The following is a 24,097-nucleotide window of genomic DNA, read 5'->3' on the forward strand; positions in this document are numbered from 1 at the left end:
AAATCCAGGATACGAGAGTGAAGGACCTGCCTGGCAAGCTTAGAGACAGGACAGTGTCGAGGCACAAATCTGGGGAAGGTCGCAGCGCTGAAGTGGCCTCCATAATAGGAAGACGCCTGGGACAACCAAGAACAACATCCTAGTGCCGACTGACTGGCTAAACTGAGCATAAGGGTCTTGGTAAGGTGATGTGACCCAGAACCTGATGGCCACTCTGGCTTGTCACGACTCAACCAGGGTCCCTCGCCGGTTGGGGGTCAGATTCATGTTGGAGGTCTCTTTTGTTCATTTTTCATTGATGTTGTTTGTGTGTTATATTCTTTATTTATGTATGTAACCTGCCAGTCCTGCCACTTCCATGTGTTGAAGGCGGGGCCACACGCCAATCACCCACTACAAGGGAACTGCCCACTGTGCCTGGCAGTGGCGACTTTACTTGTGCCTATTTCAATGCTTTATGCCAATTGTTGGCTTCAACCTGTTTTTTTTTTTTTTTGCTCTGCCTTAACGTTGGATTTCTATTTTTTATTTTTTTTTTTTTGATTTGTTCGCCTCGGACCGCCTAACTGGCAACTCCTTTTTGTTCTATGGAGCATCACGTATTTATTTCATTTTTTAAAGATTTGATCTTAGCCCTTTATTACTAGCTGGGGTTTAACGGTGATATCGCCCTCTAGTGGGCATTGCTGGATGTGCTTTGGGAACTTTTTGGGACTAATGTGCTTTGTGAATCCAAGTTCATAACACAGACAACATACTGCATATTGCACCTCTGTTGTCAGTCATTAGCACTAAAACATAAGTAATACTAGGGGGCTTTGCTCGCCAACCCCCACCCCTGGTCAGTGCTACACCTGTCGACAATGGAAGGACCGAGGGGGAGAAAGCTTTTTCAGGACATTTTCTCCCCCGGTGCCGATAGAGGGCAGCCCCCTTGGCTTGTAGCAGGGCCAGAGGTTTGGTACATGGAAGCTCAACCCTGTTGGGGGCTGCAGTCACCGCCAGGGGTCACCTGGACGTTTGCTGGGCCCTGTTTGGCAGCACCTCTCGTTGCACCCCTGGAGTTCTGCCGGGTGTCCTATAAAAGGGGGCCAGTCGCCACTGTTCAAAGGCCAGATTCAGGAGGAAAGAGGACAAGACCTGTGTGGAGGACTGTGCTGTGACTGTTGGCATTATTAGTATTGTGCCAAGAAGTGGGATGCAAATTAAAAAGCGCTACCCCACGGAAGAATGAAGGGGTGTGTTTGTGCTGGAACTCGCGTCTCTGCCTGTCTGGGTCGGGTTAGGGGTCACGGCTACAGTGTCCGCCCTGCGATGGACTAGCGCCCTGTCCAAGGTTTGGTCCTGCTTGGCGACCTGTGCTCGTTGGGACAGACTCCAGTGCCCCCATAGCACAACTCTGGCATGGCATGGCATGGCATAAAGCACAGCTGCCGGCAATTCGCCTCTCACTGAACAGGAGGGCAAGCACACCCACCCAGCATTATGCAGCCGCCACTTCTTCTTTACGATGCTTGTGCCTAATGACTCGGGACGTTTCCGGTACTACGAAAGACAAATGCAAAAAGGGGGATGGCGTCTCAGATAATGAGCTCAATGAAATACATGGCTTACACACTTCAGGAAAGGAGAGGTGCCCGGGCCAAAGTCCTCCATGTCCGCGGAGATCATCGGACAAAGTGCCCCAGAGGTTTCATCTAAAGAGCGCAACACAACAAAAGGCTGAACAAGGCGGACAGAAATGAAGGCAGCTGCGGTCTCCTCTGCACTGCGTCTGAGCAGACATCCATTAGCATCCCTGTTTATGTGAATAAATAACTTGAGATTATCAAAATACTCCGATGGACGGAGGGGAGGGACAAACAAAAGAAAACGCTTCCTTCAAGAACCCAGGAGGGCTTTCAAAATGATTCAGTCGCTGCATGTTTCATACTAATTACCAAATTTTACATAATACATTCTGCCTATGCCTTAACCTCAGAGGAAAATCACCTTTGCGCTCCAACAATCGGATGAAGCAAAGCAGTTGGCTCCATTACTAAGGATCTATCAAACTACAAAACGGATCATTTGTGACAACGCATGTTAGATAGCAGCCTGGGACGGACCAAGGGGGAGCCTTGAAACATCACAATTACGCACAACCCAAATCCAATTAACAGCAGCTGGCATCCAAATCCGATAACGAGTAACGTCCCCCTGCCATATCACGTGAGAAACGGGAGCTGGGCCCTGGCATCTTCACCATCCGCAGCCTCCCACTTTGGTCACTTTGCTCTTAATTAAGGAAAATGCAGGTTCGGTTCGTCTGAACGAAAATTTGGACAATACCTGGAAAAACGAAAACTTTTCATTCTATGGATTATTTTGCGTCTTTTTAAACGATTTAATAAGTCCGTTTTAAAACCGCCAGCGTCTAAACCCATTCGATCGTTTGATGCGCTGCCCAACAGGCAACAACTTGCAAAAGTGTAAATTCCCTAAACGCACCCCGCCGTCGTGGCAACAAGTAACCAATTTCTGTTTTTGACGTCTGCTGGCCAATCTAACATGTAAAATATAATAAGGGTTGAGCCCATCTGTCAAACAATCACTCGTGGACCACTGGGTCTCGAACACTTGACCTGAAAACTTATGGCATGAGATGTGCAGGTGAAGCAAAAAACACGAGGTGTAGCGACCACTGCAAAGCTATCGGGGTCAGCGTATTTCTGCCCGGATACGGGGCAGAGAGGAAAAGAACAGCAGCGCCACCTGCTGAGCGTCAAGCACGGGCTACAGAACACACACGTGAGGCAAAGACAGACCAACGCCTACACAAACGGGCCCGTGCTCCAGACCTTGTGCCAACTGCAAAACGCACGATGAAGCACGGCATATCAAACCAAACACAGGAGGGGCTTCAGTGAGTGACGGGGAGCCGTCGATCAGCCCAACAACAGACCAGACATCCTCAACAATGACGACGACACAGAAACACAAACCAGGAGATCGTCACACACTCACATCATTGACATCCTAACATCAGCGTTTGGTTACGGAGCGCGAATTACGAAACTTACATCGGCGATGTGCTCACCACTGGCCCGGTGGCTGGTGGGTTTTATTTATTTCCTTTTTTTTTTTGTAACATACTGAAAATTAAAGATTGTGTGGCCAAACTGGAAATGCTAAGCTTGCTCTGTCTATACGGCCCGCCTTTATTTAAGGACCGGAGGTCCGCGTGTCTCCTAGTAACTCATAATGCCCCTTAAACTCTCTCTTCCCAGAAATACACATGGGAAATAAAAATACAAATTTGGCCACTTGTAGTCCAGTCACATGGGGCCGGGCTCCATGTACCACTGTGACGGACATTATGGGGGGCTTTGCTCAGCCCAAAAACGTCACACATACAACTTTTCTGGAGTCTTCTTATTCGGAGAATCCATTTCTAATGGTGTTTGGTTTGTTTGTCTGGAGATGTAAACGTTTTTCCATTTTGTGCCTCATTTTTGATTCATGTCATTCACATTTGCTGATTGGAGCTGCCATTTTAAGGATTTGGCATCTGCTGTTACCATAGTAATGCATCCCATAAAGGTCACGTCAAAGAGTCCCCGTTAATCCCAGACTGGATACACAGCTGAGATGAGGCGCTACTTACTCTGCTGGTTTTGTTTTCTCCGTTTTGCTTGATTTTACAAGGACTGATCTTCGGGTAACGGTAGTGGGCTTTCATGAGAGATTTTCTCGACTCCCAGCACATTTTGTTTCCTCGGCTCCCAGTCATTCTCATTAAACTTTCCTGACCTTTTCTATACAGTCAGTACATATACAAGCTGAAGCCTAGTAGTAGTAGTGTTAATAGTAATAGCACAGTGACGCTTGGCCAATCAAGCCTGTCGCAAATCATCTTCACTAAATGTAAGTTATGACAGTAAAGCAATCAGACATTAAATGAACTAAAAACGTTAAAACAACACCACTTGCAGTATGTTGATTAATCGTAGGTCTACAATTTAAATACAATGAAAATAAAGAACAAAAACAGGCAACCAATGTTCAGTTATTCAGAGCTCGGACATTGGGCACCAAGAGTCAGTCTTGGTGAAGAGCAAGCAAGTCAAAATACACCTGCCTGCGGAAAAACTGCACTCAAAGTGGCAAAACATCACATGAAAAATGGGGCAAAAGGGTATAAGACTGGCTACAAGTCTCAAACAGCAAGTCGGGGGTCCAGCCCAGATATGGCCTGGTCCCAAGTTGTCAGCACCAAACTACTACCTGCAGGCTTCGGCATATACAGGCCCAAAAATGAAAAGCTGCCGTTAAAAGTTTTAAAATGTCCCAGAAATATAAACTAATGCCTTACAAGAGAGAGGTGACCATTAACCTCTGGCATGTTGAAAAAACCCAAAACTCTGTATAATATTAGAATTTACTGACCAAGAACAACACATAGAAAGGCGGCAAAAAGGCAACCAAAACTAAGAATCAAAGTGAAATTCAAAAAACAAACTGGAAAAGATTCAAGTGAAGCTCACGATCGCCTCCCACAGCACCCAATGATCCCCCTATCTGACATCAATGTAAAGCCTGAAGCAATGATGGCAGGGTGGCCCCGCCTCCTGGGTGGTTCCACCCACTAAATATAAGTAATGGGGGAAACACGTAAATGATATCTGTAATACAAGCAATACTCTAAAAGAGAAAGGATAACCAAAAACCTCTGACTGGTTGAGACGACTCAAAAAATGGATCTTTATAAGCGAGGAGAAAAAAAACAAAAAGACTAAAAGAGAGTAACACAAAATAAAAGGATCTGCAAAAAAGTCCCAAAGCACAGAATCCAAAAATAAAACCAAAAAAAATAATAAAATCCAGAATATATTCAAAAGAAAAGCAAATATGTTCAAAACTATACACAACACTCCATGGTAATCTGTGGGACTGTTAAGGTGGAGGGCAGACCCTCAGGTGTGATGTCACCGTGGCCCCGCCTCCTGTGGCTCCACATATAAACACAAAGAGCACACATAACCCTACAGACACGGGGAATGAGGACCGGCAGAAACATCATTGAAGGTCTGCCTTTTCAACCCGAAAGCCTTTCAGTAAGTTAGTACGCTGGAGTGGCTTCAGGACAAGTCTCTGGGGGGGTCCCCGAGTGGCCCACACTTAACCCCATAGGACACGTGGGTGTGATGAGACCTGACCTAATGCAGCTGCAGAGGAAGAATGAGGATCAACTGGCCAAATCCAGGAGTGCAAAGCTAGTAGAGTAGAGACTGACTAAGAAGACCGGAGGCTGGAATTGAGGGGCTTTGACAAAGTACTGAAGTAAGGAGAGATTTCACTTTTTCATTTTTAATTAATATACAAACCTTTCTGAGAAGATGGTCTCCCTTTTTAGTTGTAGGCTGATGGGCAAAAATGGCACATGTATTCATTTCAAATTAAATCCACAACACAATAACGTGTGCGTAAAAAGTGAACGGCTCTGAAGACTCTCTGAATGCAGTGTTCATTTTAGAGAACTGTTACATGTTCACTCACGTGCCCTTTATGTATTATCTGAGACGTTAAAAGTTAGCCAAATGTGCAGTAATTAGGAAAAATAAGGCCGAGGGCAAATACTTTTTCACGGCACCGTACATGACACGCACAGCCGGCTGGAATGATGTGATTTCGTGATCAGCGCAAGGTGACCTTTGGGGGGTTCAGATGGCACCTTCATAGAAGCTGTGCCAGGGTGGGGAAGGATAATTACTCTTCCTGCTAATTAAACAATCTTCTCTGCAATGTTTGCGGCTTTTTCAAAATTTATCCTATTTAGATTTGTGTATTCATCAAACAAACAACTTCCTGCATCTAATTACAGAGCACAGCCTCTCTGTGCATCTCACCCTCCGAGGTCGGAAAGCCGCCTGGCTGTGCGCTTCTTACCTCAAATCCTGAACAAAATCCAAACGCAGACTTTGTGATCCTAACCCAAAAACCTGTAGACGCGTTTGTTTGGTTTGGTTTGGTCTTTTTAATATCTATTGTGCTGGCTTGTTTTACCTTGGAGAAGAGTCGAGTGCACATGAAACATTTCACAAAGACATTCTGTGTGCAGGAGAGCTTTCTAAAAACTGAACTGTAACACGGAAGTCATTTACATAAGCTTCTTATCCGGCAAATGACCAAACATGCAAAGAGATTTGGTAATTCAAGCAAGGCTTATGGAAGCTTCAGCGAAATAACATAAATAAGTGCAACTTGTGTGGAAAACAAATCATTCAAGATGGCAGAATGCCTTTCAGTGAAACTCCGACAAGCCAAAGAGCTCCACAGAGAGAAGGCGGTCATTGGCGTTACGCAGCGAGCCACACCACGGACCACCCTGCCTGATCTGAGGTCATATTCAAGAACTGGAAAAGCTTACGCGCCCAAGGAAATGATGCCCAACGACAAGTGCGGAGCCCTGAAGGTAACTGGTCCACAAACATAACTTCACAGAGCACAAAGGTGCAGTTTCAGCAGGACAAACGATTCTCCTCATCTCCACAAATGAAAAAAAAAAAAAAAACAGGCTAGGACCACCTATGACATTGCAAGACACAACACAAAAAACCACCAAATCACCCCAAACACGTCAGGAGTGACCAGGGGACTGGAGACCACTCACTTGGGGACACGCGTTTGTCATTCCTGGAGATACGGGGGCCTTCACAAAGTATTCAGACCCCACAACGACAACTGAACATGAAATCAGAATTAGAGACATTTCTGTACTTTGAAAAGAAGACACTGAAATATCCCATTGGTGTAAGTGGTCAGGCCCTCTGCACTGGGCTCAGGTGCCTCCAATTCTATTGGGAGATGGACCACCAAAGTCCACCAAAAAATAAAACGCAAACAGACAAAACAAAGATAGGCATGAAGAACAAAACAGATTTAAAGACACAGATAAATCTCTGAGAGACAGAAGTGACAGCAACTAAATACCGGAGACAACAGATCAAAAGAAAGGCACTTTATAATAGAATAGACATGTGAAAAGCACCACATTGGGGATACCGAGATGTGAAAGGCACTATAACCACAGAACAATAGCTAGACAGACATGGAAGGCACTATATACAGTACAAGACGAAAGGCTTTCTATTGGACAGACAGATGCATACACTGAATACACAGATGTGAAAGGCACTATATACACGAATAGAAATGAAAAGCATTATACTGAATAGGTGTCCTGGTGCACCAGGACACCTTAGGCCTCAGTTCGATGATCGACTTTGTGGTCGTGTCGTCGGACTTGCGGCCACATGTCTTGGACACTCGGGTGAAGAGAGGGGCGGAGCTATCAACTGATCACCACCTGGTGGTGAGTTGGCTTCGATGGTGGGGGAGGATGCCGGTCAGGCCTGGTAGGCCCAAACGTGTTGTGAGGGTCTGCTGGGAACGTCTGGCAGAGCCCCCTGTCAGAAGTAGCTTCAACTCCCACCTCCGGCAGAACTTCGACCATGTCCCGAGGGAGGTGGGGGACATTGAGTCCGAATGGGCCATGTTCCGTGCCTCTATTGTTGAGGCGGCTGACCGGAGCTGTGGCCGTAAGGTGGTCGGTGCCTGTCGTGGCGGCAATCCCCGAACCCGTTGGTGGACACCGGCGGTGAGGGATGCCGTCAAGCTGAAGAAGGAGTCCTACCGGTCCCTTTTGTCCTGTGGAACTCTGGAGGCAGCTAATAGGTACCGGCAGGCCAAGCGGAATGCAGCTTCGGTGGTTGCTGAGGCAAAAACTCGGGCATGGGAGGAGTTTGGGGAGGCCATGGAGAACAACTTTCGGACGGCTTCGAGGAGATTCTGGTCCACCGTCCGGCGTCTCAGGAGGGGTAAGCAGTGCAGTGTCAACACTGTATATGGTGGTGATGGTGCGCTGCTGACCTTGACTTGGGACGTTGTGAGTCGGTGGGGGGAGTACTTCGAAGACCTCCTCAATCCCAATAACATGCCTTCCAATGAGGAAGCAGAGCCTGGGAACTCGGAGGTGGGCTTCCCCATCTCTGGGACTGAGGTCACCGAGGTGGTCAAAAAACTCCTTGGTGGCAGGGCCCCGGGGGTGGATGAGATACGCCCGGAGTTCCTCAAGGCTCTGGATGTTGTAGGGCTGTCTTGGTTGACACGTCTCTACAACATCGCATGGACATCAGGGACAGTGCCTCTGGATTGGCAGACCGGGGTGGTGGTCCCCCTCTTTAAGAAGGGGGACCGGAGGGTGTGTTCCAACTACAGAGGGATCACACTCCTCAGCCTCCCTGGAAAAGTCTATTCGGGGGTCCTGGAGAGGAGGGTCCGTCGGATAGTCGAACCTCGGATTCAGGAGGAACAGTGTGGTTTTCGTCCTGGTCGCGGAACAGTGGACCAGCTCTACACCCTTAGCAGGGTCCTGGAGGGTGCATGGGAGTTCGCCCAACCAGTCTACATGTGTTTTGTGGACTTGGAAAAGGCGTTCGACCGTGTTCCTCGGGGGATCCTGTGGGGGGTGCTCCGGGAGTATGGGGTACCGGACCCCCTGATAAGGGCGGTTCGGTCCCTGTACAACCGGTGTCAGAGCTTGGTCCGCATTGCCGGCAGTAAGTCGAACCCGTTTCCAGTGAGAGTTGGACTCCGCCAGGGCTGCCCTTTGTCACCGATTCTGTTCATAACTTTTATGGACAGAATTTCTAGGCGCAGCCAGGCTGTTGAGGGGGTCCGGTTTGGTGGACTCAGGATTGGGTCACTGCTTTTTGCAGATGATGTTGTCCTGTTTGCTTCATCAGGCCGTGATCTTCAGCTCTCTCTGGATCGGTTCGCAGCTGAGTGTGAAGCGGCTGGGATGGGAATCAGCACCTCCAAATCCGAGACCATGGTCCTCAGCCGGAGAAGGGTGGAGTGCCCTCTCAGGGTTGGGAGCGAGATCCTGCCTCAAGTGGAGGAGTTCAAGTATCTCGGGGTCTTGTTCACGAGTGAGGGAAGAATGAAGCATGAGATCAACAGGCGGATCGGTGCGGCGTCCGCAGTGATGTGGGCTCTGCATCGGTCTGTCGTGGTGAAAAAGGAGCTGAGCCATAAGGCAAAGCTCTCAATTTACCGGTCGATCTATGTTCCTACCCTCACCTATGGTCATGAGCTATGGGTAGTGACCGAAAGAACGAGATCGCGAATACAAGCAGCTGAAATGAGTTTCCTCCGCAGGGTGTCTGGGCTCTCCCTTAAAGATAAGGTGAGAAGCTCAGTCATCCGGGAGGGGCTCAGAGTAGAGCCGCTGCTCCTCCGCATCGAGAGGAGTCAGATGAGGTGGCTCGGGCATCTGATCAGGATGCCTCCTGGACGCCTCCCTGGGGAGGTGTTCCGGACACGTCCAACCGGGAGGAGACCCCGAGGAAGACCCAGGACACGCTGGAGGGACTATGTCTCCCGGCTGGCCTGGGAACGCCTCGGGATTCTCCCGGAAGAGCTAGAAGAAGTGGCCGGGGAGAGGGAAGTCTGGGCATCTCTGCTCAAGCTGCTGCCCCCACGACCCGACCTCGGATAAGCGGAAGAGAATGGATGGATGGATGGATGGATGGATATACTGAATAGACACAGATATGAAAGGCATTAGATATAAATGACATAATATAAACAGAAGGGAAGGACAATAGTTGTGAAAGATAATAGAGAGAGAAATCTGAAAGGCACTATATAATACATTAAAAACAGAGATTTCAAGGCACTCCATTACAGACAGATAAATATACAAAGGCACCATATAAATAAAAATGAAAAGCATTATTATATAGTGCCTTTCCCATCTGTCGATCTGCCTGTCCATAGTATATAGATAGACATTAAACAGAAATTAAAAGCATTAGATATAAACAGCAATATATAACTAGGACGGATGGAGAATAGATGTGAAAGGCACTATATAATACATAACTAGAGACATGTGACAGGCAGTACATTACAGATAGACAGATAGGAAAGGCACTTTATAATAGAGAAATAGACATTATACAGATAGAAATTAAAAGCATTAGATAAATACATATCTAAGACAGATGGAGAATAGATGTGAAATGCACTATATAATACATAAGCAGAGATTTGAAAGGCACTACATTACAGATAGATAAATATACAAAGGCACCATTTAAATAAAAATGAAAGGCATTATATATAGTGCCACAATAATGAACAGTTTCCCACTTTCACCGTGTGAGTGCTTTGGGGGGACTGAGATGTGACCTTTACTTCTGGCACTGAACATCCCAAAATGCTGGTCACATACCGTTTTAAGATTTGGGTTTTTTTATACCGTGCACTACTAGTGCCAGCGTGGTTTTCTTGATGTCCCCTTTAGCCGAGGACCATGTCAAATGGCCCTCATCTGCTGCAGCCGACAAGTTCAGCAACTTTAAAAGCACCAAAAGCAAGAAGAGCGTCTTTTTAGCTAACGGGAAGCACCCACTGGCTCTGCGGCGGCACTTGATAAATCTGAAGCCATTTCAGTTTCTGCTGTGTGTGGCAGATGTGCCGTTTTATTAATGTTGGTGCGCCTGATTCACATGTCTGGCCAAGGTGAGCGGCGAATTCACGTCCGTCTCTCACAATAAAGACAGATGGCGCAGAATAAGTCAAAGGGTGACAATTACTACAAAACACGACAGATTTAAAAAAAAAAAAAAAAAAAAAAAAAAAAAAAAACATTTCCATTTTTCATCCTAACAAGCTTCCAGGAAACGGTTCTGAAAACGACTAAGTGAGGGGACAGCCTTCAAAAGGAGCGCCGGCAGAGTGAGCGCGGTGGGATCAGATGCAGCGGGGCATCACAAATGGTGTATTAAAAAAAGAATAATCACAGAAAGGCTCAACTCTCAGGCCTGTGATAACCACTTCTTACGGCTTCGCAAGCCGTTTGCCGATTATAGTTCTATCGCTAGAAGGCCAAAAAGCCAAGACATCCTGATGATAAATGTAAGCCTCTTAAACATCTGCCATAAATGTAGCATTTCCAGTTGGAGGGCTGAAATACCTGGATTAGCACGGGGAATTGCTAACTGGCCCACAGTAACAGCTAATAAGCTTTTTAGATTCACGTCTGACAAGTGAGACCAGGCATCAGTCAAATTCAAGATGGAGTAAGAACCCCCAACCCTGGAAGACCCTCAAAGGGGCTTACAGCAGTGTGTTGTGCGTCTAATACATCAAAAAGCCCCACATTGCTTTTACCACATTGAAACAAAAGGCCCCTTATCTTCCTTCCTTTTTGCCGACCTTCACACAGCATACAGGATAAAAAAAAAAAATAATAATAATAATAATAATGTATTAGTTCTGGTTTAAAATGGTGAGGGGAGTGTCAGGAAGTGGCCCATCAATACTTCACTTGTTCTCCGCTTCTCCTCCGTCCGCACCTCCACAGAAACGCTGAAGAACCAGACGAGCTCTGAAGGCTCAGGCAGCCGGCAGTTTCGCTCCTGCTGGATATTCAAGTCACACCTGACTAACAGGTGCCTGCAGATTCCTTCACATTCCATGGAGGACGATGACTTCAGTCCAAAAACAGTTTCACTCAAGGAGCTTTCTTCTGCTGCTTTTTCTTTCTTGTTCTGTCACAGTATGTGATCTCAGGGTTTAAACCTGCCAGCTATGAGGAAATCAGCATCCTAGAAGGCTGGCGAGACCCCTGGTCATGTGTTCAACTAACCCTCACCACATTTTAATAGCATGACTCAATGCTGTGCCCGATTCTGATGACCAACCCCTGGATATCACATTTTTCACCCCAAACGTTTTTTTATATTGATGGACCATCATCTTAACCTGTTGTGGTGATGATCCAGAGTTTGGAAGAGATGACGCTTACAATGTGTTTATAGGATGTAAACCTACAGGACGCTAAATGGAGAGTAAAATCCACAGAGGTAGGTAGGTATGAAAGGCACTATATGACAAGATAAGCAATACCACCCTGGGAGGAGAGGTGGCACTGCCACTAACAACCTGGCATTTCCAACTGCAGCTCTGGAGGACCCCAGCTAGATGACGACACCTGACCACACACACCCCCAAAAATCCCCCAACCCGCACACCTGTCTGGGGATCTGAGGCATATACACTGCAACCCAAAGGTCAGCGACTTCATTTGGACCCTGGGGCCAGAGAGTGAGGGACTAGGGGGGGGCCGTCTTAACAGCTACGTCTGAGATTTTTATTTGTGATCACTCTAGTTTGGTTTTCTTTTTATTTAAATAAGGATTACTGGGTTGGTGCCTGGAATCGTTGAGCCTGTGCTCATCCCGAAAGAAAGAAAGAAAGAAAGAAAGAAAGAAAGAAAGAAAGAAAGAAAGAAAGAAAGAAAGAAAGAAAGAAAGAAAGAAAGAAAGAAAGAAAGAAAGAAAGAAAGAAAGAAAGAAAGAAAGAAAGAAAGAAAGAAAGAAAGAAAGAAAGAAAGAAAGGGTAGGTATGTAGGTAGGTGGGTGGTTCATTGACCTGAAGGCCATCGCTGTGTCCAAAATGTGTCACAATTGGGGACATGTTTTTTTCATTTTCTCAGGGGTCTTCACAGTTCTGAGCTGACACTTTGGATTTTTTTTATAGAGTTTTGAACAAACAACCAGCCCCTCAGTGCAACGGAAAATCCAGTAAAGTTAATGGTGGGTGAAAACTGACCCAAAAGACATGGCAAGGTTAACATTTTTTAGAAGGAGTACAAATTATAGGATGTTTACATTGAACAGATTGACATTGCTGGTGCTCTCATGGATTCCACGCACAAAACCAAGTCAAGCCTGACCTGAAGCTGTTGTGAGGGTTAAAACACCTGCAACTGGGGCCATTTAAAAAGGACACCCATAGTAACACCCAGTGGCTGTTACACGGAACTTTACATTATGTGTTTTGATTATTCATTCCCAGTAAGACTACAACTGGTTCTCCGAGCCTTTAATGTGGGCAGAGCACAATGAACCAGTAACTGTGTCACAATGACACAGTGAAGGAGGACATGATCTTGTCACACCTCAAGGGTGACACCTGAAACAGCCACCACCACCACACAACAGCTCTCTCCTACCCCCTTAAACCGCGTTTGTGCCCTGCGACTCCACCTCGCAGTGTGTAGCTATTTAGGTCCGACCTCAGTCGCCAGAGCCGTAAGTGGTTTAACTTAAATAATGGTTGGTGGAGCTATGGTGCCACAATGCAGACACGGACTTGTGGTAAATGAAAACAGCCTAATGGATGGATGGCATGACTAGAGACGGCAAAGCTGCTATTTTCAGAATGTACCAAAAAAGAAGCTGAATGCTCAATTCATTCAAAAGTGTCAGGGAAGAGACAAAGGAGGGAAGAGAAAGGCGGCGAGTCAATCGCTTTTGTCTTTTACCCCCACTTTTTTTTTTCTGCTGTTTTTAGAAGTCCTGGAAATAACAAATGTAACACCAAAGACAAAGTTACAATTGAAAAGCCCTCCATTAAGTTCATGTCATTTTAAATAAGGCAGACATGGTACAATTCTGTTCAGTCACTCCACTATCTAAGCAGGGACGTTAAAAGGTCTTAAGACAATCTTAGGAGTCTAAGAGCTCCTTAAGGGCAGACAGAGTATTTCACAGGAGACCCATTTAAGAAGAAAGGATTCATTTTGGGTGAAAAAGAGACTGGAAGGGTCATATTTTTTACAAAAAAAATTAGCAGATGTACAGTATAAAGTATTGAAAGCCAAAGTCACCTTACACCACGTGTAGGACAAACTCACCAACTGCCATCGCGGAGCTCAGCGTCTGAGGATGCCAATTTACAGGACTAGAAATCGCAGGACATGCCAAAGACACGGCATTATAATTTAGCCATAAATGAAGGAGGCTCTTTATGGAACCCCGGCCCCCGTGAATCCCCCCTATTTGTGCCTCTCTGTTTATCTGGAGTCTCATTTTAGGCTTGGGGAAGCCAAAGCCTGCCGGTTGCGTCTTAGGTGAGGCCAGTGAGATTCGGGCCTGTTTTGTGGGACATTTCTGGAGGCCTCACCCATTTGTGGTGCCAGCCATATCCTGACAGCAGAGCCCAGCACTGGGTTTGGTGCTTTGCTTTTGAACACTTTAACAGCTCACTTACTATTATGGCTCAGTCTCCTTCTGAACCTCGCTATTCCTATTGACCCCGATTTCTCGGCCCCCTTTAACTCACAATAATCCTTGAAAGCTTTGTGTATCCATGCCACTGCACTACTCTTACTTTCTTGAAGTATTTATTTAAGAATACTTTACCATAAACTATAAGTATTTTGAATGTTGTGAGCACACAACAAGATAACCAACATGCAGATTAGGAGACACAAGTAGCTCATGGAAATTGATTGACCCCAATAAGACAAAGCCAAATGCATTGGAAACTTTTGTCAGATTAAATTGTTTTTTCTCAGCTTGCACTACAAACAACTCACAGTAAGTTGCTGATAAAATTAGAAAGATCACTTCTGGGTACAGGATTCCTTTAACCCAGACACTCAAAAGGTGAGCATCTACATAGAAGGGACAACGACAACAACATTTATTTCTATCACATATTTTCATACAAATGATGCTCAAAGTGCTTTACAAGAGGAAGAAAGAAAAAAGAAAAATATAAAAATAAGATTAGGCCACACTAAGTAACAAAGAATAAAGAAGGTCTGATGGCCAGGATGACAGAAAAAACAAAAAAAAAAAAAACTCCAGAGAGCTGGAGAAAAAAAAATCTGCAGGGGTCCCAAGACCACGAGACCACCCAGCCCCCCTAACATCAGTGATCTCAATCAGGCCTCCTGGTTTTCAGGCTTCACGTGGAAGAATTAGATGATGGGGTCATGTGTAACATGGCTTCCTCAGAGCTTCATTTTAGTGTAACCCTGATATTCTGTATATATACTCCATACTAACCCTGACTTTGTCTGCTCTTCTTTTTCTGGTTTTCTTTGGTGGTGATCTGTGCCACCACCATGTGATCAGGGCACCATGCAGTCTCTCCATTGATGGATGGAAGGAAGGTACAGTAATAAGTTGTTAGCAGTTTTTTTTAAAGTGCTCCACCGTATCAGCCTGGCGAATTTCTATCGGTAAACTCGTATTCCAGATTTGAGGTGCATAACACTAGAAGGCCGCCCCGCCTCACCACTTCTTTTAAGTTCAGCTCTTGGAATTCTTAGCATAAACTCATTTGAAGATCTAAGATTACGATTTGGAGTGTAAGGTGACAGGCATTCTGAGATATAGATGATTGAATGCTTTGTAAACCATCAGCAGGATTTTAAAGTCAACTCTAAATGACACAGGTAACCAGTGTAACAACGCTAAGACTGGCGTGATGTGCTCAGATTTTCTTTTCCTAGTTCAGATTCAGGCAGCGAAACTTGTGTACACGTGTATATACATTACATGACGCATGTTTCACCCTAATTGGGACTCATCAGGTGTACGTAATTAGGGTGAAACGTGTGTCATGTATTATTTAACAGATGCTGTGTCACAAATTTGTGATCTGCTCCTCACAACTGAGAGGACGTAGCAGATATTTGCTGACTGGCAAACCAACCACAAGTGTTACCTGGTAGGTGACCTCCCAAATAATCAAGAGTGTGATTACACCTGTATATATTTCTATATCCATATCTGTATTCTGACAGAGTGAGATCTGCACTTCAGACTGGGTTTTCAACAATGGATACTGTAAGCATGCTAGGGCAAGTGATTGGAAAACAGTAGAGGCAGAGAAAAAGAAAACTTCAAAACAGTAATCCTGGACATATTACAAATATTTCACAATAATTTTTTTCTGGCCGCTCCTGGCACATTTATAGTGTTTGGAAGCAAGAACAACATTTAAAGTGTACTTTTTGGTAAAAACATTACTGAATTTTTCAACTTATTCGGTTTTAACATATGTGCACATTTTGCAGCTATAAATATTGAAAGGGAAATGTCTTACTTTTATTTTGAAGGGAGACCAGCTTCGTAATATGAACTGGAGAAAGTGGCACAGGAGACAGAGCTGGAGGTGGCAGGATTAAAGGTTTGCATTGGTTGTGACGAGGATGGACAGGATTAGAAATGAGGACATTAGAGAGTCAACTCAGGAAGGACAGTTGGGAGACAAAGTCAGAGAGGAGAGATGGCGTTGGTTTGGAGAGATGCTGGGTATAATGAGAGAAGGGTGCTAAGGATAGAGCTGTCAAGTAAGGGGAGAAGAGGAAGGCCTAAGAGAAGGTGGTGAGAGGGGACATGCAGGTGATGGGTGTAACAGAGAAATATGACGAGGACACAAAGACATGGAAAAAGATGATCCGCTGTGGCGACCTCTAACGGAAGCAGCCGAAAGAAGAAGAAGAAGAAGAAGAAGATGAATATTGCTTGAAGGATGGTGAAGTTATAGCCAGTTAAATCAAAACAACAGAGAACGGCAAACAATGAGGTTGAGTTTAAAGGGTTAAATAACACTTTCTGGAATCAGGGGGAATCCTGGGGTTCCAAAATCCCAAGCTATACTCCTCCTCTTTACAAAAACCTCCCTGAAAAGGCACACAAAGTAAAACAAAAATGCAAATCATCAACACCTTCAGTCATCAGCACAGCATCCCAAATAGTGGCGCTCACTCAGCGGGACTCCATCTCTGTCAGTTCAGGTTGAGCCCCCCCAGCTCCACCTGGCCTGCCACGTTTTTCCTCTTTTTTACTATTGATCAAGGAGCCCTCGCACCTCAAGGCAGAAAAGCAATCCACCTCTTCAGCCCGGCTAAAAGGCAGCGACGTTTGAGATAGGGAACGTCAAACTATTGAAATGTCAAGTGCAAAACTGGGTAATTGTAAAGAAATACAATAAAGGTCACATTAAGTAAAACATATCTTCCCGGCACACCGTATAATTTTAAGCCTCTCGGCTTTAAGAATCACATTAAGTAAGTTATAGCACATTAAACCTATCATGGCTTCCAAAGTGAGAAGCTACAGGCGATTCTTTAGCTACACATCAAAAAAAAAGCCGGAATCATAAATATGCTGATTTCCTCTTATCTGCCAATGCAGACAGGTATTATTCGAAATTCCTACGACTCACTTCTGTGCGCTTTCTCATGTAAGAGCAGAATGTCTTCTTTGATGTTGTTAAAAAGACCGTGCACCTCCACACAAATTTATAAAAAAAAAAAAAAAAAAAGACTAACCACGGCGGCGGCCCACTCCGCCACGGTGCTGCTTCCTATTCCCGACAGCAGGTTGACTCCCATTAGCGGATCACAGTGGCACTTTCTTGTCAGAGAGCCTTCAGACGTGACATTCTGGGTTGGTCGTTTCAAACAAAGGGATGTTGTTAGCAGCCCGTACAGTGAAGACTCCAGAACAGGCCACCACGGCCATTAAAAAAAGACACAGAAAGAAAGGAAACACAACGTGCAACTTAAAGATCAAAGAGCGCGAGACCTCCAGGTCACTGTCGTTTGTTTGTTTTTTGAGTCTCTCCAAGCATTGTCTTGGGCTCTGCTCCCAGTGGGACACGTCCAAAACATCACCACGGGGAGGCTTCCAGGAGGCATCCGTACCGGACCCCTGAAGCACCTCAGCAGTCCGCTTTCAATGCAGCGGAGCAGCGGCTCCACTCCAATCCAAGGCGGAGGCCAGACACCCTGTGAAGGAAAGTGGTGTCTGCGATTGGGTTCTTTTGGTCACCACCCAACACTTGTGACCATAGGTGAGGGTGAGAGTGCAATTTTAAAAAGTCAATTGACAATAATAATATTTAACACTAGCCGTCCCCCACGGCTCCACCCGCGTATGGTAAAAAAATCAATACACAAAAAGGTATCGCTAGCTAAGTGGAGGTAAGGTACGCTCCAAAACGCTGAGGCAGACTGACTTCCGACTCCGGATGTCACGCTTCCCCCTCCACTCGACTCACAGCCTCTGTCTCTGATTAGTGCAAATATCTCACCCCTGCAAGTGACCTATGATTGCTTAGCGCGATGAGAGAAGTTGCAAAATCAACCAAAACGTTCAAGCAAATCCTAGAAAAAAACCCAATCTAAACCCGTGAAGTAGTTCACTCGTTTGCTAGCTAAGTGAATGGAAGATACGCCCCGAGGCTGGCATGTGAGTGAGTGAGGAGGGCCCCAACTCAGCATGCTGCATGTCTCTCCAATTCGCGCAAATACATCGGTACCGCAAGCGAACTGTAATACTTAGCGCGATGAGAGAAGTCACAAAATCAACTGGAATGTTCAAGCAAATTATAAAAAAACGACAGAACTACTTAACAGAATTACATCGTTCACTAACTAAATGGATGTAAGGTACACTCTGAAGGTGGTGCGTGAGTGAGGAGAGTCCACCACTCCCTCCCTTCGACCCGCGGTGTGTCTCTCTGATTCGCGCAAATAAATCGGCACTGCAAGCGAACTATGATACATACTGTGATGACAGAAGTGGCAAAATCAACCGGAATGTTCAAGCAAATTCTAGAAAAATCTAAATCCGTGAAGTAGTTCTCTCGTGAAAAGCGGACAGACAGACAGAGAGTGAGACACGGTGGATTTTATTTTATATATATATATATATATATATATATATATATATATATATATATATATATATATATATATATATATATATATAGAGAGAGAGAGAGAGAGAGAGAGAGAGAGAGAGAGAGAGAGAGAGAATTACAATAAATCCTAATCAACACTCTACGCCCCCCCGAGACCTTTCTAATCGCACACTGACCCCCTCTCTCCCGGCTCTGAAGAGTCACTTCTGCCAAGGTGGCTTCGGTGGTTCACCTCTGTGTCTTCTGAGAGGGATTTCTCTTTCAAACTGAGGTTACTTCTTCCTTCAAGTTCTAACTATTGTGCTGCTGTTTAGGCCTGTATAATAAGCAGCGCCCCCGTCACTTGCTACACAGAAAGCGGACTAGAAAGCTGCACGACTAGCTGCCACTCAGCCCTCAGAAGGCTCCTCGGCGTTCAGGACCTTCCACTTTTTAAAGAACTTCCCTTCACGCTCCACACACTCCTTGCATGCGCTCCAAAATCTTCTCCAAGACGCGGCGGAGTGAATTTCTTGACATTGTCTTCCAGGCAGCGAGCGTAGCGTCAGATCTTTTCGTCAGATGGAAATGTCCCACCTGAACACCGTCACCCTGCTTGTTACTGCTGTTCCACAGTTTTGATTTAAAGACGTACTTCTACCCTGCTTGCAGATTAACGTCACACCCAAGATGGAGCAATTGCAGGTTAAGGGTCTTGTTAGAGGGCCCAACAGTGTGGAATCACTTCTGGCGTTTACGGGATTTGAACCAACAACCTTCTGATTGCCAGTGCAGAGTCCTCAGAGCCGCCGCTCTGCCCTAATTATAAAAGAGACTTTATTTTTACCATAAGGTCAGTTTAATTGATTTAATACAAGAGAAACTGGAAATTTTAACACATTATATTACAATTTCCATTTAGTTGAGAGTCAGAGATGGAGTGGGTACACGTTTCCCAACTGCAACTCTGACTCCAGTGTCCCAGTAACTGCCTTTGACTCCAGGGCCGCGGCTGTAATCTGTGTGGAGTTTCCATTACTGCTGATTGGTATTAACATTCCAACTTTGGCATTGATGCCAGCTTTCAGAAGTCCATGCCAGTACCAAAACAATACTGGAGCAAAAAACTGATAACGGCTCTCCCATCTGCGTCTCACAGAATCCTCCCTACTACGCCACCCAATCACACGCCTCCCTGCCTTGGCACATTGCACAAAGCAATAAAAGGACCAGAGAGGTTGGGGGGTGTTCGGCAGTTGCGACTGTGCTAATAAACGACTGAGCACGAGGCACTTGAAAACTACCCTTTACTGTACTTCAGGTATCAAAATGAATGAAATGTTGGCACCGTGACACTTTTCAAACTTGGGTCTTTCACGACTTTTTCAGGACTGGTATGCCACACTAGCCCAGCCTGCATGTTCCTTTCATGTCTATGGGTGTTTTCTGTGGGTGCACCAGTCCTCTCCATATGCCCAGATAAGCACGTTGAGGTGACGGGTGACTCTAAGTGTCCCTTGGTGTATAAGCTGTTAGTGGGCTTTGCTTTCCTGTCCAGGAATGGCTTCCTGCCTTCTTGCACTGCTAGGACAGGCTTCAGATCCCAGGATGCTAACACAGAACAAGTGACTACACACACTGGCATCACGTCTGGTTGACCAGAGCAGTCGGTGGTCTGTGCTCATTTTGTAGAGAGGACTGGCATGATTTACGCTGGTGTCATTAATTAAACAAAGACACGCTTCCATTCCAACACCTCTACGGGCCGACATCCAAATCCATCCCGTCCTACAGAACAGACTACTTTTGAATGATTGATGAAGGTAGTTCAGTAAACGGATAGACAGCAGATTGCGTCACTATGCGAGTTTTCTTTTAATAGTTTCAGAGAAAGACAACACATCGTGCAACACAAATAATACATGAAATGTTTTTTGCTGATTAGATAGATAGATAGATAGATAGATAGATAGATAGATAGATAGATAGATAGATAGATAGATAGATAGATAGATAGATAGATAGATAGATAGATAGATAGATAGATAGATAGATAGATAGATAGATAGATAGATAGATAGATAGATAGATAGATAGATAGATAGATAGATAGATAGATACTTTATTAATCCCAATGGGAAATTCACATTCAAATTATAAATCACTGAACATTCTGCAGGACGAAACACAACCAAAATGGCAGGCAGCATAGCCTAGCAGGCAAGGCCTTGGACTTTAAACCCTGACACCATGTGACCCTGAGCAAGTCACTTCACCTGCCTGTGCTCCACCTGGAAAAACAAAAGAAATGGAACCAATTGTATCTCAAATGCTGTAAGTCGTCTTGGATAAGTGAAATAATAATAATTATCATCATCATCATCATAATCATAATAGGTGAAGGCACATTAATGGAGACAGATACAACTAACAGACACCTAAATGTTGAGCCTGGCAATGAACTGGACTAGCGATGAACTGCAGATGTTCCCAAATGCGGCAACACATCTCATTTCCCATCAGCTAAGATTTCACATTCCCACCCCAACTTTTCAGGTCACCCTGAGGGGGCTCCCTGTCGCAGCCCACATTAACTTCAAATCATTGATGTTGGCCTTCAGGGCAGTCAGTGGGTTCTGCACCTTCTTATTTGGAGGCTCTCATGAGGCCCTGTGCTTCTTCCCACCCACTCAGGTCTGCTAATGAATGGCGCCTGGTGGTGCCACCTCCACATGGCATCAAATTTCAATCGAGACTCTTTTCATGTGTGGCTCCTCAGTGGTGGAACGAGCTGCCCACATCCATCTGAACTGCTGACTCCTTCCGAGTGTGTAAGCAGCACTTCAAGACGTTTTCTTTGGTGAAGACCCTTCCTTGTTTCTAATGGTTTCGATGCCAGGTTCTCGTGTTGGTCAGGTTAGCTAAACCAACCCAAGCACAAGGCTAAACGTTTCTTACCCTTAAGAGGTGGTCGATTTGTGTGTCACTTATTTCAAAGCCGAGTCCTAACTGATGTTTACTCGATTATGTTGACCTCATCTGTGATCGACTGTGACATAAACAAGTGCTAAATACTGTAAATAAATGCAAATGTTCAGCGCCCCCCATTGGAGGTTGTCAGTTTGTATTGTGCTATAAAATGTAATCACAGTGAAGTTAATTTGGCTTTTTTAGACACCAATCAACAGATAAAGAGTCTTTAATGTTAAAGTGATGACAGATCTCTGTAAAGTGCTCCAAATTACCAACAAATACAAAACACAACATAAAAGATCGCAGGCATCTTCACCCGCTTTAATATGACAGCCCTAAATCATCACTGGGGTGGCCAAAGGGTGTGTCACAGGGACCCCGGCCAGGACACCTCTTTGCTGAGAGAACCAGGGGAGCAAGAATGGGCAGAACATTACCTCACCCGGGAAGCTAGATGGCAGCGCCCCCCCCAAGAGTTGCAACGGTGCCTTGGACTCCCACAGGGCTTCATGGGAGATGGAGTTGTCCATAGCCCTGTTGGGATTTGGAGGCGCCACCAGGGGGTGCTGCAGCCGCTCCCAAGTCCATATGGGTGATCCTTTCGCCACACCCAGCAATAGATCTTCAAGTACCTGCAGCACTTCCGGGTAACAAATAAAAGGAGCCAGCGGACACTACTCCGGGGGGCCTGAGTCAAGTGCAAGGTGGGTTAAGTTTGCAGAGATGCAAGTGAAGAAACAAAATAAAAAACATTTAGTGTTTTTTATCAGTGTGCCTCCTGTGTCTGTCTTGTGTCAGTTTGGGTGGCTGGCACGCCTCCGTAGAGTTGTCACAGGTGTTAAGTCACAGAATGACTTCAATGGTGGTCATCTGTCTGGGGTTTCAAGTCAAGGCGCTTTATTGTCGTACCATCCATGCTCCGTACTGCAGCATTTCCATTGATTGTGTCTGAAGGTCCAACTTGTGGTGAGTCAGTATGGCGGCCTGACCTACACAATGAAGACCAAAGAACACAACAAGCACCTCCGTCTGAGGATGGAGACAAGAAGATCTCCAAGTCACGGGATATCCAGTTAAAGCAACCATTAAGGAATGGAAAGATTAGAGTAGAGCAGAGCTGGAAATCTGCTAGAGCAGGCCGTCCGCACAAACTGTAAAGTCCAGCCATAAATTCTCATTTGGAGTGGGATCCGGACTCTGACTCATCCACTCCACGACATTACCATCGTTGTTTTGAAGCAAACCCTGTGTATCTTTACACTTGAAGACACAGACTCGATGGAAAGCAAAGTCTTCCTCCAAGGTGTAGGGTTCTTGCATGCCACATCAGGTTTTCCTCCAGGATTTATCCATATTCATTGATTTTCCACTCTTGGGCCTTCCAGGCCCTGCAAACAAGCATCCCCACAGTCTGATGCCACCACTTCCATGTTTAATGGCGTTGATGGGGCGGTTTTCGTTAAGTGCAGGGTAAGCTGGTGTTTAGTCCAATGGCCAAAAAGCTCCATGTTGATCTCATCAGTCCACAGAACTGGACTTCATCATCTCCCATATGCCTTCTGCCAAGATGTCCTGTGTTTTTTTTCCCACAAAGCTACAACTGATGAAGCACCTGGGCTACAGTTGTTGTCTGCACAATCTCTTCGATGTCAGCCTCCCTCAGATTTCTCAGTTGTCTCTTGATGGTCTCCCTCACTCATTTCTTCAGTTTTTGTGGACTGCCTGCTCTAGCACTCTTTTTCCACTTCTTTATAGTCGATTTAATTGGACATTGGGAGACTTTCTTGTATTGTCTCCTGACTTAGGCTTTTCATGGAGGTGCTAGTTGTGTTCTTTGGTCTTCATTGTGGAGGTTAAGCTGCCATATTGACTCACCACAAGTTGGACATTCCCGATACAATCAATGGAATTGCCACACAGCTGTTGTCCACTGAACTCATTATGGAACTTCTAACACCAGCTGGCTGCACGGGCGATGATTTAGGGCTGTCATAATAAAGGGGTCAACCATTTTGTGATTTATACAGGGTGGGGCATAAAGATCTCCCATATTTTGATTAAGAACTGTGCGGGCTGTAGTGGGGGGGTAGAGAGGTGGGGTAGGTCTCATTTGGTAAGTTAGGCTTTAGCGTTTTCAGTACCCATCATGAGTTGGACCGGTGAATATCGGGGCTTTGCTGTTCAAGCGTATTATGAGAACAACCGTCCTGTGATAGTGACGCAGAGACCGTTCCATACATGCTTCGCACTCGGTCGAAATGTATCTGTGTCAGATCGGAAAACAATTTTGCTAAGGATTTCTAACCTTCGGGTAACTGAGTCCACACTGAAAAGAAAATCACCTGGCAGACTTAGGACCAGTAGAATGACAGAAAATGTGGAAGCAGTAAGAGCATCCATTCAGCACTGGTAAGCATGCCATGGCACTGGGGATATCAAGTCAAAGTTTGGAGGAGGATTCTGCAGGCTGAACTGCATCCTTACAAAATGATGTTGGCTCAAGAATTAAGTGAGAGAGATCGTGTCAACCACAGAGCGGTTAAGTGCAGAAACTCTTGAACAGGCTCCCGCTGCAGCTGTTCTT

The 24,097-nt window shown here is 45.5% G+C and overlaps 2 protein-coding genes across 6 annotated transcripts in view; both read right to left on the reverse strand.

Moving 5' to 3' along the window:
• adamts9 (ADAM metallopeptidase with thrombospondin type 1 motif, 9) overlaps positions 1-20,351 on the reverse strand; it is a 512,150-nt gene extending 491,799 nt beyond the window's left edge. The window contains exon 1 of the mRNA XM_051921185.1: positions 20,345-20,351. The gene's annotated coding sequence lies outside the window, so the exon portion shown is untranslated. The remainder of the gene's footprint in view (positions 1-20,344) is intronic.
• Positions 1-24,097, reverse strand: part of magi1b (membrane associated guanylate kinase, WW and PDZ domain containing 1b) — a 297,633-nt gene that overhangs the window by 230,320 nt on the left and 43,216 nt on the right. The gene's annotated exons all lie outside the window — the stretch shown is intronic.

Source organism: Erpetoichthys calabaricus, chromosome 18, assembly GCF_900747795.2.
Source record: "Erpetoichthys calabaricus chromosome 18, fErpCal1.3, whole genome shotgun sequence".
In the NCBI taxonomy this organism is placed as follows: Eukaryota; Metazoa; Chordata; class Cladistia; order Polypteriformes; family Polypteridae; genus Erpetoichthys; species Erpetoichthys calabaricus.